Raw genomic sequence first — 13208 nt, forward strand, 5'->3', positions numbered from 1 at the left:
TATCTCCCTTTGGGCTCTCATCCTCCAGTAGAAAAAACTAGGCTTCTTTACTTGGTAGGAGATGGTTCTCTAGCAGCAAGAGAGGGCAAACCCCAGTGCACAAGCATTTTCAAGCTTTTGCTTTGTTCACAATTTTTAATGCCTATTAGCCAAAGCAAATCATATGACCAAGCCTATACTCCAGAGATGGAGAGAGACAGTCTGCTCCTGGAGCAGCGAAGTCACATTGCAAAGGGGTGAATCTACGGAATGGGAAGAGTTGCAGCTGACTTTATCAATAAGACCTGAAGCGATCACCTTATTTAAAACTGTAACTTAGCCCCACCCAAGCAGTACTGATCCCCTTTAACCAGCTCTCATTTCCATAGTGCATGTCACATTCTAACATGCTGTTATTTACTTGTTATGTCTGTCGTTTATTGTTCTGTCTCCTCCTTTACAATACGTTTTCCCAAGGTAGAAATCTTTGTTCACTAATTGATTCACTTAGAAGAGTATCTGACACATGGCAGGGGCTCAAGAAATATTATCTGAATGAAAGTGTGAAAGGCCCGTTAATAATCTAAGGCCAATGAGAACCTCATATTCAGCCACAGAAAGCATCTCATTCAATCAAAAGGATTGCAGATAGAACATTTCTAGCAATCAGGAGGGCCTGGATTGGAATGGTCCTTGAAGAATCCATTACAACTGTTCTAAGGGATAAAATTCTATCTTAAAAAAATAGATGTATATAACAAAATTACAGCAATAATCTGAAAGCCTGGCACCAGTTTGTGACAGCATTAGTCAAATTATAACTTTCCTGCCTCTTTTGAGTTAGAGGCGTAAGTAGGTGGAAGAGGCCAATCAGCTCCTCCCCCCGACCCATTAGGCAATGGCTAAAGGGTAATAGAACTGAGCTGGAAAGAGGGAAGTACCTGGAACTCAAATGAAGTTTGAAGCTTTAATTATCACATGAAAAGAGGCCTATAAATTGTTGACCGGAGAGCTTTGATGGGACTGTCTGAAAGTGATCAGAAAAATCATGGGGCTTCTGAGAAATTCCACCCAAGAGAAGGGGAAATAGCAGGCCCCTACTGAACAAATTAAAAGAACAGTGTGTGTCGGGGGGTGGGGGGAGGGATAAAAGTACTTTATCCCACAATCCATACCTGTCAAACGTAATGGTTACATTGTCTCTCCAATGGTGAGAGCTGCAGGTGCAAAATGACTCATTCCTTATTCTTAGGAACACTTTCTACATGGAGGCTAGGAATCCTTACCAGAGACATGAAAGAAGAGCGCTAACAGTTACTGAATATATGCAAGGGAATAGGCGTAGTGCAGGAGCTATTTCATAAAATCTTTCCCAAATGCTATAAACTAAGTATTACTATTACCATTTCATATATGAGGAAATCAAAGCACAGAAAAATTAATGCCCAGTCAGACAGGAAATAGAGGAGCTTAGCTTAAAGTGGGTTCTTACTGACTCTAAAGGCCATACTCTTCTGTTAGAAACCACTGCCTTCGATACTGAAGCAGAATCAAATAAAAATCTCCTCCTCAATTAGTTTATCACCTTGTGATGTCATAAGAGCCTGGAGTGTGTCCATAAGTCACCACCACACAAGGTCCTAAGCGCTCTAGGAGATGCACTGGGAAGTGAAAAGAGGAAGAAATTACTTCCAGCTGAGCATCAGGGAAAATTTCTCAGAGGAAATGGGATTTTAAACTCCCCTCATAATTATCATGGAGCCAAAGGTCTGGTTGGTTTTCCCCACCTTCTTTCCTATCTTTGAGAATATTATGAGTCCTATTTGTACTTTTTTCAAGTTTTTAAATAATCAACTAAACTGAAAGTAACTTACACTCACTGTCTTCTCTCCTTCCTAAATATAGTTTCCTTTTTGTCACATACACACATACACAAATTGAAGTTAAAAAAAAGAGGACAGGCTCCCCATCTGTATTTCTTTGTGTCTATGACAAATCAGTTCTTAAAGCAGGTTGATCTTCCACTACCACTGGGATGATCTAAAAATGAGTAAGTACCTAAATCATTATAAATTTTATTAATTAGTATTTACACATGCTTTGACAAATATGATTATTTCTAGCATTTTCCTCATTCTGAATTTCTGAGTTGTTTATCATACTAAATTAGCAATATCAATTCTATCCTTTCAAGCCAGAAGAAAAAGCAAACATGCAATAAACATCACTGTACGTATCACAAACTGTGAAATTCCAACTCCTAATGTCAAAAAGGGTATAGCTAAACATGACACTGAAGTGATTAAACATTATAAAGTAAAATAAGCACTTTATTTGGCCTAAAAGTACATATTTAAAAGTTATAAATGACAATAATGATTTTTATAATTATATACTCTCGTGTTATAAGTGAATATATAAGGATAATGGTGCAAATTTACATCACATTGTAAGTGGCTATTTGTAAATTGCATAGCTTTTCCTTAACCAACAATTTCAGAGCCCACTATGGAATAATAGACCAAAACTCTGCTCTGTGTAAACTGATCAAACATGAAACCCTAAATTCTGTGTAACCAACCTGATTCTTCTTAAGAGACTGATCTAAGTCTAAATTGAACCCAGACTGAGCAGTGAGAATCAGATGAATCCCACAGTTGAACTCTGCCCAATTTGGACATAGTCACAAAGTGTTATTTACGAATCACATAAATGAAGATTTACCACTTCAGTCAGATTCATGATTAAGTAGAAGGAAATAAGGAAAACATTTGTTTTGATAATTACCAAGTACCAGGTCCTTTACATATAGTATTTTATTAAAATGGCACATGGTAGAACTAGGCTTTAAACATACAGACTCCATTCCCAGAGCCAGGCACTTCAACACAACACCAAGAGTCTAATGCCAGGTAATAGCTAAGCTTTTATACCAATAAAAAAATTATTGATTCCACAATATTGCAAGAGTTTGGAATTGCATTTTGACCATGTGTTGCAGTTTGAAAACATGCAGAGAATGATAGAAGAGTCTGAACCAAGGGTGTTGTTTTACCCCAGATTCCTGTGAAAACGCCAATACATTTTCAAGAGTCTTTCTAATGATTCCAGTTTGAACAGGTTGCCTTAATTCACCTAGTGATGAAACTAGTCTTTCTCCCCTCAGTTTCCCTCTTGTTCTTTTGTGGGTCCACAATTAGCAATGTAGCACTTAGCAGCAAGTGATGCCCGAAGTCCACAAAAACATATCACCCACGACAATCACATGGCTCCAGTTCAAGTACAGGCTGACTTCACCTCCTGTCAGTATCCAGCTCATGATCCATGGTGATTTCCTCTTTCCATCTCAACCTTGACCTCGTAGGGCCCCCACAAAGAGCAAAGGCCACAGGGCAGCTCAATAAAGTCGCTGCCCGGCTGTGTGCTGGTTTCAGAGGTGCCAGCACTGCTGTTGGAGTGGCTTTTGCTGCCACTCTGCTTAACTCATCCATCATCCAGTGTTGGTTTAGAAGACCCCACCTGCAACCTCACACTTGTAGCCATACGGAACCCTGTAGTAACTTCTCTGTGGTGCAGAACCATAAATGGGCCACAGTTTATATGCATGGATAATTTGACTAATAACTACCAAGATTCTTCCCAGAATAGCTGCATCATTCCTGCAGAAATGCATGAAAGTTTTTATTCTTAGGGTGGTTGCTCCTAACTTAAGATCTATACTTCTGGGCTTTCCCCTTACGTTTCCTTTATTAGTTTCTTCAATGTAACAATATTAGTATCTTGCAGGTTTCATATCATTTTGGTCTTGCTTCCTGCCTCCCACCTCCAACACAATGTTGATGTTACTTAGGATTTATTTTCCTCAATCTGAGCTTTTTAAAATAGTCATAATATCCTCTAGTTTTTTGGCCACCATTACTTCATGTATCTCTGGTAACACCCTTGTGCTTTTTTGTATCTTCTTATTTCAGTACATTCTCTAAGAGTTCTTCAGAGTGGGTTTCCATCTGGTAAATATTTTGAGGTCTGATTGGATATAAAGCCCTTGGTTCCACCATGTAATTATGGTGTTAGCTGATACACTCATTCTCGTTGGAAGCATTTTCCATTTGTTGTTGATGTTCTAGAATTTAATTATATACATCTACGTAATAGTGATAATAGTAATACTAAAATAGTGACTATGTACAAGGCACTATTCTAAGGGTTTTACACATATGTTAATTCATTTACTCCTCATATTAATTTTATAAGATAGTTAAGATAGACATTTCACTAGCCTCATTTTATTGCTGGGTAAACTGAGATACAGAAAGTTTATCTTATGCACTATTTCAAATAAGAAGTCTGTCATTTTTTTTAAACTCTGGGATATTAATATTCTTTAGCTCTTCAAATATATCTTCACCTTTGTCCTCCACTATGACCACCAGCATCTGTCTTCTGAGAATATTATTAACTGTGTATTAGCACTTTTATTTCTATTCTCCAACTCTTATATAGTTTATTGTTATATTTTCTTTATATCTTTTTCTGTTACCTTCTGAGAGTGTTCAGTCTGATCTTGAGCTGCATTCTTTGGCTTATATATCTTACTTATTCTGTTCTTTATTTCAACTATGATATTTTTCATATTTACTATTTCCATTTGGTTCTGTTTTAATAACTTCTCCCACATTTTATGAACACTTTTCTTATCTCTGAGCATTTCAATTAAACTTATTTTGAATTCTTAGTCCATCTGCTCCAAGAATTCTGCTTCAGATGATACTGGTTTGTCACTTTTCTTTTATAGGCTGTTCTTCCCAATATTTAGTTGTTGTTGTTGTTGTTCTCTGTGAGCTCATGGTGCTGTCTCATAATAAGAATTGGGGAAGGGCTTAAGTTATATTCCCCCTGATGAAAGTAAACAAAAGGGGAAGGGTGAGACTAAGTGGGCCTCCATGTACCAAACATTCTCTCTCAGTCACTTCTGTTTGCTGCTGCTCCACCGACAATCTTCTGAATCATTTTTTAAGATGGTACAGTCTCCTTAAAACCAAATCCACTCGCCCTAACACTGAAAGAGAACTAAGGCAGCGAAGTAAAATCACAGGCAGCTGATACTAGCCCCATTAGCATCTCATCCCAGCAGAGATTCTGCAAACCTTGATATTACACTCCTGGCACTGCGGGGTTCAAGCTGTTGCTGAAAATTTTGTAATAGGAAAGAACAAATCTGACTCCATATCAGATCTGTTCCTTTGGCTTTAACCCTGTGCCCTGTTTTCTAGGCTTAGTCATGCCAGCTCTGCACCTTTTGTAAAAGAATGTTGCCTATAGCCTGAAATATACAGGAGAGCCTATTCTCAAGGCTCTGACCTTTAAGGATATTAACACTTTTACACTTATATAAAGATGACAGGTTGCAGAATAGAAAATAATGTTTGTTTTGTTGGGGGTTTACAGGGGCACCATTACCTGACCCAGGAGGACAACTACAAGAACAAAGGATTCCAAGAACAAAGAATTCCCACACCAAGAAGTCTGCAACAACCAACCACACCCCCTCCCCTTTTTAGTATAAAAGGAGTCTGAATTCTGACTTGGGTAAGATGGTTTTCCAGGACATTAGTCTACCATCTTCTCGGTTTCCCGGCTTTCCGAATAAAGTCACCGTTCCTCGCCCCAACACCTCGCCTCCCGATTTATTGGCCTGTTGTGCAGCGAGCAGAACAAATTTGGACTTGGTAACAATTTCTGTCCAGATGTTGCGGCAAAAACAATCAGCACATAGAAGAGCAAGGTGGAGGACTGAAATCCTCTCTTTCAAACTTTCCTCCCACAGCTACAGCTCAGTCAGGCTCCCTTCACCCGCTTCAGATGCCTGCATCACACCCTTCATGGGTTTCCAGAGTTTTCATGTCACTTCCAGATCCAGGCTTTTCCCTGCTTCTGTAGTTTCTCTTTGCTTCTGTAGGTAGATTTGGGGAAGAAAATAGCAGACTGTGCTAATTCATTCTCTTCTCTGGAACCAAACTGCCACCCTTTCCAATTTTTCTGCTTCTTTTGTTTGGGAATAGGAAGGAGGAAAGGAAAACTCAGACACTCTCACTTAGAAAAATGGCTGATCAGGCTTATTTCCAGACAGTAAAGCTTTGGCTTCTCCCTTTTGCATGTTTCAACCTTCCAGCTTCCTAACTCTCTAATCAACCAGATTCACCTTTCGAGCTACCAGAGCGTATGCCTCCATGACCTTCACACCCCTCCTTTTTCTGGTGATGGAAAATTCCGAAGTCTTAGATACTAATATGCACATAAAGTCCTTAAATTGTTCTAGCGTGGGGGGTGGGGCTGACAGATTACAGTCAGAAACTTAGACAGAACTTTCCATTTTTCAAGTTATTTTAGGAACTACTTTGGATCTGACATTTTAAACTGTTTCTTCAATTACAAGGTTCCATAGCTTACTCAGTACACTAGTGTTTTAATATTTTTTTTTAAAAGAAAGAATCCTTGTAAAGCCTCTAAATGCCTTAGGTTGCTTCTGATAGACACAAAAGGAATTCTTACATTTTAAATTTGTTTTGGGAAACTGCAAAAGCCAGCCACCACCTTAGTTACTATGACTTGAATTTCAGGATAAACTAAATTCAGAATTTCTTCTTTGAAAACATTCTTACTGTTAATGAATTGCCCAGGTATTGCACCTCCTGTGCCTTTCCTGTTCAAAAGAAGAAAAACTGTTCTTTTCATTTGGAGCAGAGTCTGTGATTATGAACCAGCTAATTAACTTGTCTAATGTGGAAGGGATGATGTAATGTTCACTTCTAGCTTTTCTCTCTTCCATATGGACAGGGTTGCTGCTTATAAATGCTGTGACTGCTGTTGGGCAAAGATGGTCCTAAGAACTTGCTTTAAACTCATTTTTATACCTACCATTCAGCAACCTTAGCAACAGAGAAAAAAAAAATTAAAAGTCAGCCAAATTAAGTTACCAGCTTGGATTTCCACATGTTCTTATTTATAAAGGGCAGGATTTTCCTTCATATTTTCTGAGCTTCCTTCCAGCCTTTAATATTAAAAAAAAAAATCACTGTCACTTAATAAAGCAAACCACAGCATGAGAGAAAGACACTATCCATGCTTTCTTACCATAGGAGAAAACCAAGCCTTCAGAACATTCCAGCTTTTGTAAAGGCTGTCAGGGTGGTGGTTTCTTATTCTGCCATTTTAGTTCGAAGCTTATTTCTGTCTTGCAAAAGGACAATTCCTGTTGTTTTATTGATTCGATATTACTCGTCATCAAAGTATAGAATAAAATTAAAACTTAAACTACTTAGTGATACTTGGTTAAAGAAAAAGCCTATATAAAATAGATAAACAAAAAGCTCCTACTATATAGCACAGGGAACTATATTCAATATCTTAAGATAACGTATAATGGAAAAGAATCTAAAAAAGAATATATATATATATATGTATATGTATAACTGAATTACTTTGCTATACATCAACATTGTAAATCAACTATATGTCAATTAAAAAAAAAAAACCTTGGCAATAAACATTTGAACATTTTACAGAGAAAGGGAAAAAGCCAGCAGCGTACTTCTCATTGATCCAGAAGAAATTCATTCAAGCCAGATTTGGATAGACACATATACTTCATCTAAAAAAAATAATGGCAATTGCATTAGCATTGATAAAAATAATAAACTGCCTTCCAAGGAGAAAAGCACACATGACAGAAAGACGTCTGTGATATACAGCCCAGGAGCTCACAATTTAGACCTAGGATGACAAGGGACGTTGGCTGATTTGTAAAATGCCTCACTGCCTTGGGTTCGAGTGCCAGTAAGTATTTGAGATCATCAATACCATCATCCTTAATATAAGCCTTTTAGTACATCTAAGTAGCTGGTGCCGTATTTCATTTATGGCCATCCTGAGGAGGGTTGCTTAACGCAGTCTATAGACTCAGAGGAAGGAAGGAGGCTGGTCAGGTGGTTGAATCCACATCGGAAACTGGCAGTATTTCTAACACTGCCTACACCTGTAGTGTGACCTTGAGGAACTGCTGAGAAACCTCAGGACCTAGAACAGACCTTCATGATATCTAGTCCAGCCCCTCCAGGGTCATGCTCTCTCCTCTGGGATAAGCTCTAAGGCTTTGCCCACGCCTCCTGTATCACACTTGGCAGATAATAGTAATAATAATAGCCAACGTAAGTCTTACAATATGTCAGTCATTGTTCTAAATGCTTACATGAATCAGCTCATTTAATCCTCAACATAGGCCAATGAGAAAGATACCATTTCTGTTCTCATCTTTCAAGATGAGAGAGTTGATTCCTACATGTTTAAGCTGCTTATCCAAATGTACACTGTAACACCAGAGCCCACACTTTAATGTTTTAATATTTAGAATTTTACATTTAAGCTACACATTGGTGTCATATCAAACTCCATTTCTAAAAATTAAGCTCCTTGAGGGCACAGACATTATTGTTTACATTTGAAATACTCCACAGCACTTAACACTGGATTTTGTAGGAACACAAAAGTACTGGTTACTAAATTCATTTTACAGAAGGTGAATGCGCTAGCTAGTTCTCTGCCCCACTAGCTCTTCCTACCATTTTCTGCTCTGCTCTGGGCGCTCAGAGAGCTGACCTCTACAGACTGTTTCCCCTAGGTCCCTTCACTCTCTGGATCCTCCTGGGGTCGGCAATGGAGAGAGCAGCAAGCGACGAAGAGTAGGGGAGAGGAATATCCAAGTTGTCTTCCTGGCTCTACCACTTCAGCTCAGGGCGTTGGCAGTGGCTGCATTGCTCGGTGTAAAGTCACAGTGTCTGCCAGGCAGCTGTAGGTACACCGGGAGCTGTCCTGGGGTCCCAGTAGCTTCTCCTTCCCCTGGCCCTTCAGACTTGGTGGTGATAATCCAGCCTTTGTTAGCCCAGAGGTGAAGCATCATCCCCTTTTGGTTTTCCTGAACCTTTCCCACAATGTTCTAATGAGTACCTTTGTTAACTTCTCTTTAATTACTCTGTTTGTGCATGCCATCTGTTTTCTGCCAGGAACCTGACTGATGAATGAAAATAAAGCCTAGAAGAATTAAGCAATTTGCCAATGATCACCATTTATATGTCCTTTAGCAGATAATAGTCAACATTATTAAGCACTTACTATATGATGGGCACTATTCTGGGTGCAAATAGCTACTTGGCAAGAGAGTTTAATATACACTTTAAGAAATATATTCCATTCCGTGTTCATATGTTGCCTGCTTTCATTATAATTGACGTGAACTTTGGCCAGTTATTTAATTAGTCCATGCCATGACTGCTCCTCTGTTGAAGAGGGACAATACCTACTTCATAGATTTGTTACTAAGTACTTGGCACATGGTAAATAATCAAATCCTATTGGAATCTGGTGCTCTGAACTGGGAGTCACTGTCATTTTCAAATTTGAACCTTATAGAAACAAAGAAACAAGCAAATAAAACAGTATAATTCAATCTACTCTCAACTTAATTCAGAATTAACAGTGCTAGACTGACTTGTCTCTTCTACTATGAATATTGCTTAGATGTTTAGGGAATGCTTGGGCATTTTAATATTGACCGCAAATATATATATATATATATAAATCTGCTATCCCTCAGACACATGTAACATCTTCTAAAGTCCAGTGTGGAAAACATTAAATTAGTTAACCATTTTAACGTGTTAGTATCCACATGGAGTGCTACAGATAAAGAGAAACTAACCAAATTGACCATGTTGGCCAGGAATTGAGTAACACTGGTCCAAAGCGGTCCTTAGAAATCACTAGCTCTGTCCCCTCTCTTTCTGGAAATGGGAAAACTGACGCTCTGAAAGGCAAAACCGGATTTACTGCCTTGCTTTATCTGGGCTTTGAATGTCATTTGAGATGACACGACCTAATAATTCTCTGTATTTCCCCTGCTTTACGTTTCTTTTAAAAATGTACTAATTGAAATTATGAGAATATTCACTTACATGTTTATTGCTCTCATTTCTGCCACATCATAAGATCTGAGAGGGCACAGACTTTGTTGATTCCATTCTTCATTTTATTTTCTGTTCCTGAAGTACTGCCTATAATGTAATATATATTCTGTAAGGTTTTGTTGACTGACAGGGTGAGTGAGTGAACAAAGGATCCATACCAGCCTTCCAGTCTGAGAGTTCATTTGCGCTGTTCAGAACAGGATTGTCTTCTCTTTTACCCATTCCTCTAATAGCTTTAGGAAAGAGAATAAATTTGTATCCTGATATAAGGAATAATTCCTAGATATACAATAAGTCAATGAACCAAATTCTCAGACTTCAGCAGAGCATTTCAGGGTCTCCTCAGATCACTAAGGTGAATCTTTTGGTTGGGTAAGTCCTTAAGTGGAAGAAATACATGATAGTGCAGAGAAAGATGTTCATATGCAACTCAGTCCTCTTTCAAGAATCTTTATGTTCTGCCTCATAGCCAAAAGGCCATCCACTTTCTCATGGACCTCAGTAACCCCATTTTAGACCTAAAAGCCACACGGTATCACAACATAAAGAGCAGAAACCTCAAAACCAGACAAACCTGGGTTTAGTCCCCAAGTCTACTACTGTGCGACTTTGAGTCAGTTACTTACTATTTTCACATTTCGGCTTCTCAAAGTCGATACTGGAATTCATCAACGGGTTAGTAAGAAGACTAAAAAGAATGTGCTTAAAGTGAGAGACACATTGTAGGCACTCAAGAAACACGTCTTTTTGCTACAACCTCCTAGAAACCATTTACTCTACACGCTCCGAATCAGGGATGTTTGAACTCTTGAACACAGATCCCTCAGGTTCTGTGGAGATGCCTACATATTCAGGTGGCAGTGATGGTAGGTAATGAGGGAGTGGGAGCGAGCGAGGATGGATGCTGAAAGAGAAAACCTGTGAATGAAGCCTTCAGTCAGAGAAACTCCAGTATTTTATGTTTTGTTTTGTATTTTGAAATCCCGAATGTAATTCTCTATTTTGTTTAACGACAGAAACAGCTTTAGATTTTGTGTCTGACTGTATATAAACACATGATAATTTTAAAATGGAAAACTCTTCAGCTATGCATAAAAGCTACCTGTAGTTAATTCATTGAGGGGAAGAGACTCAGGGGAGTGCAGACAGAGAGTATTGCTACTCTTTCTAGCTACATCTTTAAATCTCCTCTCCTGACTTGCTTTTCTCTCCCTCTGAATGAGGTTTCAGGCAGATCCTATAACTCTCCTAGTCATTTTCATTAACTAACAAGTTCTCTCAAAAGTCAGGGAATTAAAAAGTCTGCAGTGCTGTCTATGAATGAGATTTCAGCTTCTCATTCAATGTAAAACTCCTGCTCTCCCTGGCTCAGCCTGGGGAGCTGCAGGGGGAAAGGGAGCAGGTTTTATCCACGTGTCCCCTTTCCCTGTGTTGTTTCTGTACATATTTGCAGGAGGTGAAAGTGAGGAGTCCGGCGAGAAGAGGGAGATAAGGGACAGGAGAAGTCTTACTTGACTAATGTGCTTGTAATTTGCATGGGAGACCTCTGGGTGTGGCCGAAGTTCAAAGCTGACTCTTTCTCTCAAGGAGCACTTCGGATGGTTCTTCAGAGACCCCTGATGCTGAAAATCTTCCATGACAAGGGGAATGCCTCTTCTGGACAGCCACTTACAAATCTCCCTTTGGTACCAGCCTTCACCAGCCCGTACCATTCAGACTCCCTCCGCTGAGGGTCAACGAACCATCCAAGTGGACCTCTTACTCATGGCACTACTCAAGGAGACCCCAATATGGTCCTCTGAGTGGAATCTACTTCTTTGCCCACCTGAAACATGCAGGCATCCTTTCCCTACCAACGTCTGGTAGTAAAAGCCTTTGCCAGCACATCACACACAGCCTTTCCTGCCAGAGATAACTTCAACAAGATATAACTTATATGTGGAATCTAAAAAAGAAGGAAAAGAAAAAAGAGGACACGAATGAACTTATCTACAAAACAGAAACAGACTTGCAGACATAATAAACAATCCTATGGTTACTGGGGGTAGAGGGTGAGAAGGGATAAATTTGGGGGCTTGAGATTTGCAAATGTTAGCCACTATATATAAAAATAGATATAAAAACCAGATTTCTTCTGTATAGCACAGGAAACTATATTCAATATCTTGTAATAACCTTTAATGAAAAAGAATATGAAAACAAATACATCTATGTCTATGCATGACTGGGACATTGTACTGTACACCAGAAACTGACACATTGTAACTGACTGTACTTCAATTTAAAAAAAAAAAAGATTCTCACTTTCATATATTTCATGAGTCCCTCTGTCCCTTATAGTCTGGAACACATGCTCAGCTTTCTGATGGTTTTCTGATGCACAAACACTTACTTGAGGAGTTGGGGGAAAACCTATCCTCTAACTGGAAAGGAGAAGAAATGCCTTTTTGATCTGATTAAAAAATTCTTTCTCCAACATTCAAATGCTCTTTTATGTAGCTTGGATATGGACGAAGAACTAAAATCAGCAAGGACTATAAGAACGGTCTTGCATTTTTCTTTCCTATTTATTGGTACGTGGCTTATCCTTTTCTCAGCTTTAGGTCTTTGGCTATAACTAAGACATATAAATTCCCCAAAGTTTCACTGCTCTGAAATTACTACCAGCAAAATGTTATTGAACATTTCCATAATCGAGATCACAGCAAACACATTCTTATCATTGATATCGTCCCTTTTCTTTTATACCTCTGCCTTTCTCCTGTCTCTCCCACTCTCCTGAATAGCCAGTATTGATAACCTGGTATGTGTCTTTCCATAACTCATAATCATAACATAATAATGAGGCTCTTGTTAGTAATGGTGGTCCTAATCTTATGCTTCTCATTCATATGCTTATCTGTCTTCTGCTTTTAGCACTTAATACTACATCTTGGAAATCTGTCCCAAGTCAACTGTCCCAGAGAAAATTTTTATATTTTCCTTAGCAGCATTATTCTCTGTTGTGAATTTACAGTAATTTATTCAACCAGCCTCCTTTTGATGGACATCGACTTTGTTTTCAGTTTTCATATATACTAGTAGTTTATTTTTCTGTAGAATAAATTCCCACCTGAAGCAATGCTCAGTTGAAGGGTGCGTGTATTTTCAATTTTAATAGTGGTTGCCAGATTATTTTTATAAGAAGACTATATAATAAATAACATTTCT

General features: G+C 38.6%; 1 long non-coding RNA gene across 1 annotated transcript in view; it reads right to left on the reverse strand.

The window, feature by feature from the left end:
- The window catches only part of LOC116277660 (uncharacterized), a 113156-nt gene that overhangs the window by 13452 nt on the left and 86496 nt on the right, over positions 1–13208 (reverse strand). Inside the window, exons 4-8 of the long non-coding RNA XR_012075039.1 lie at positions 11824–11943; positions 9987–10085; positions 7571–7630; positions 7114–7209; positions 1565–1640 (exon numbers count right to left, since the gene is read on the reverse strand). This is a non-coding gene — a long non-coding RNA (uncharacterized lncRNA). The remainder of the gene's footprint in view (positions 1–1564; positions 1641–7113; positions 7210–7570; positions 7631–9986; positions 10086–11823; positions 11944–13208) is intronic.

The sequence above is a fragment of the Vicugna pacos genome, chromosome 1, assembly GCF_048564905.1.
Source record: "Vicugna pacos chromosome 1, VicPac4, whole genome shotgun sequence".
Taxonomy (NCBI): Eukaryota; Metazoa; Chordata; class Mammalia; order Artiodactyla; family Camelidae; genus Vicugna; species Vicugna pacos.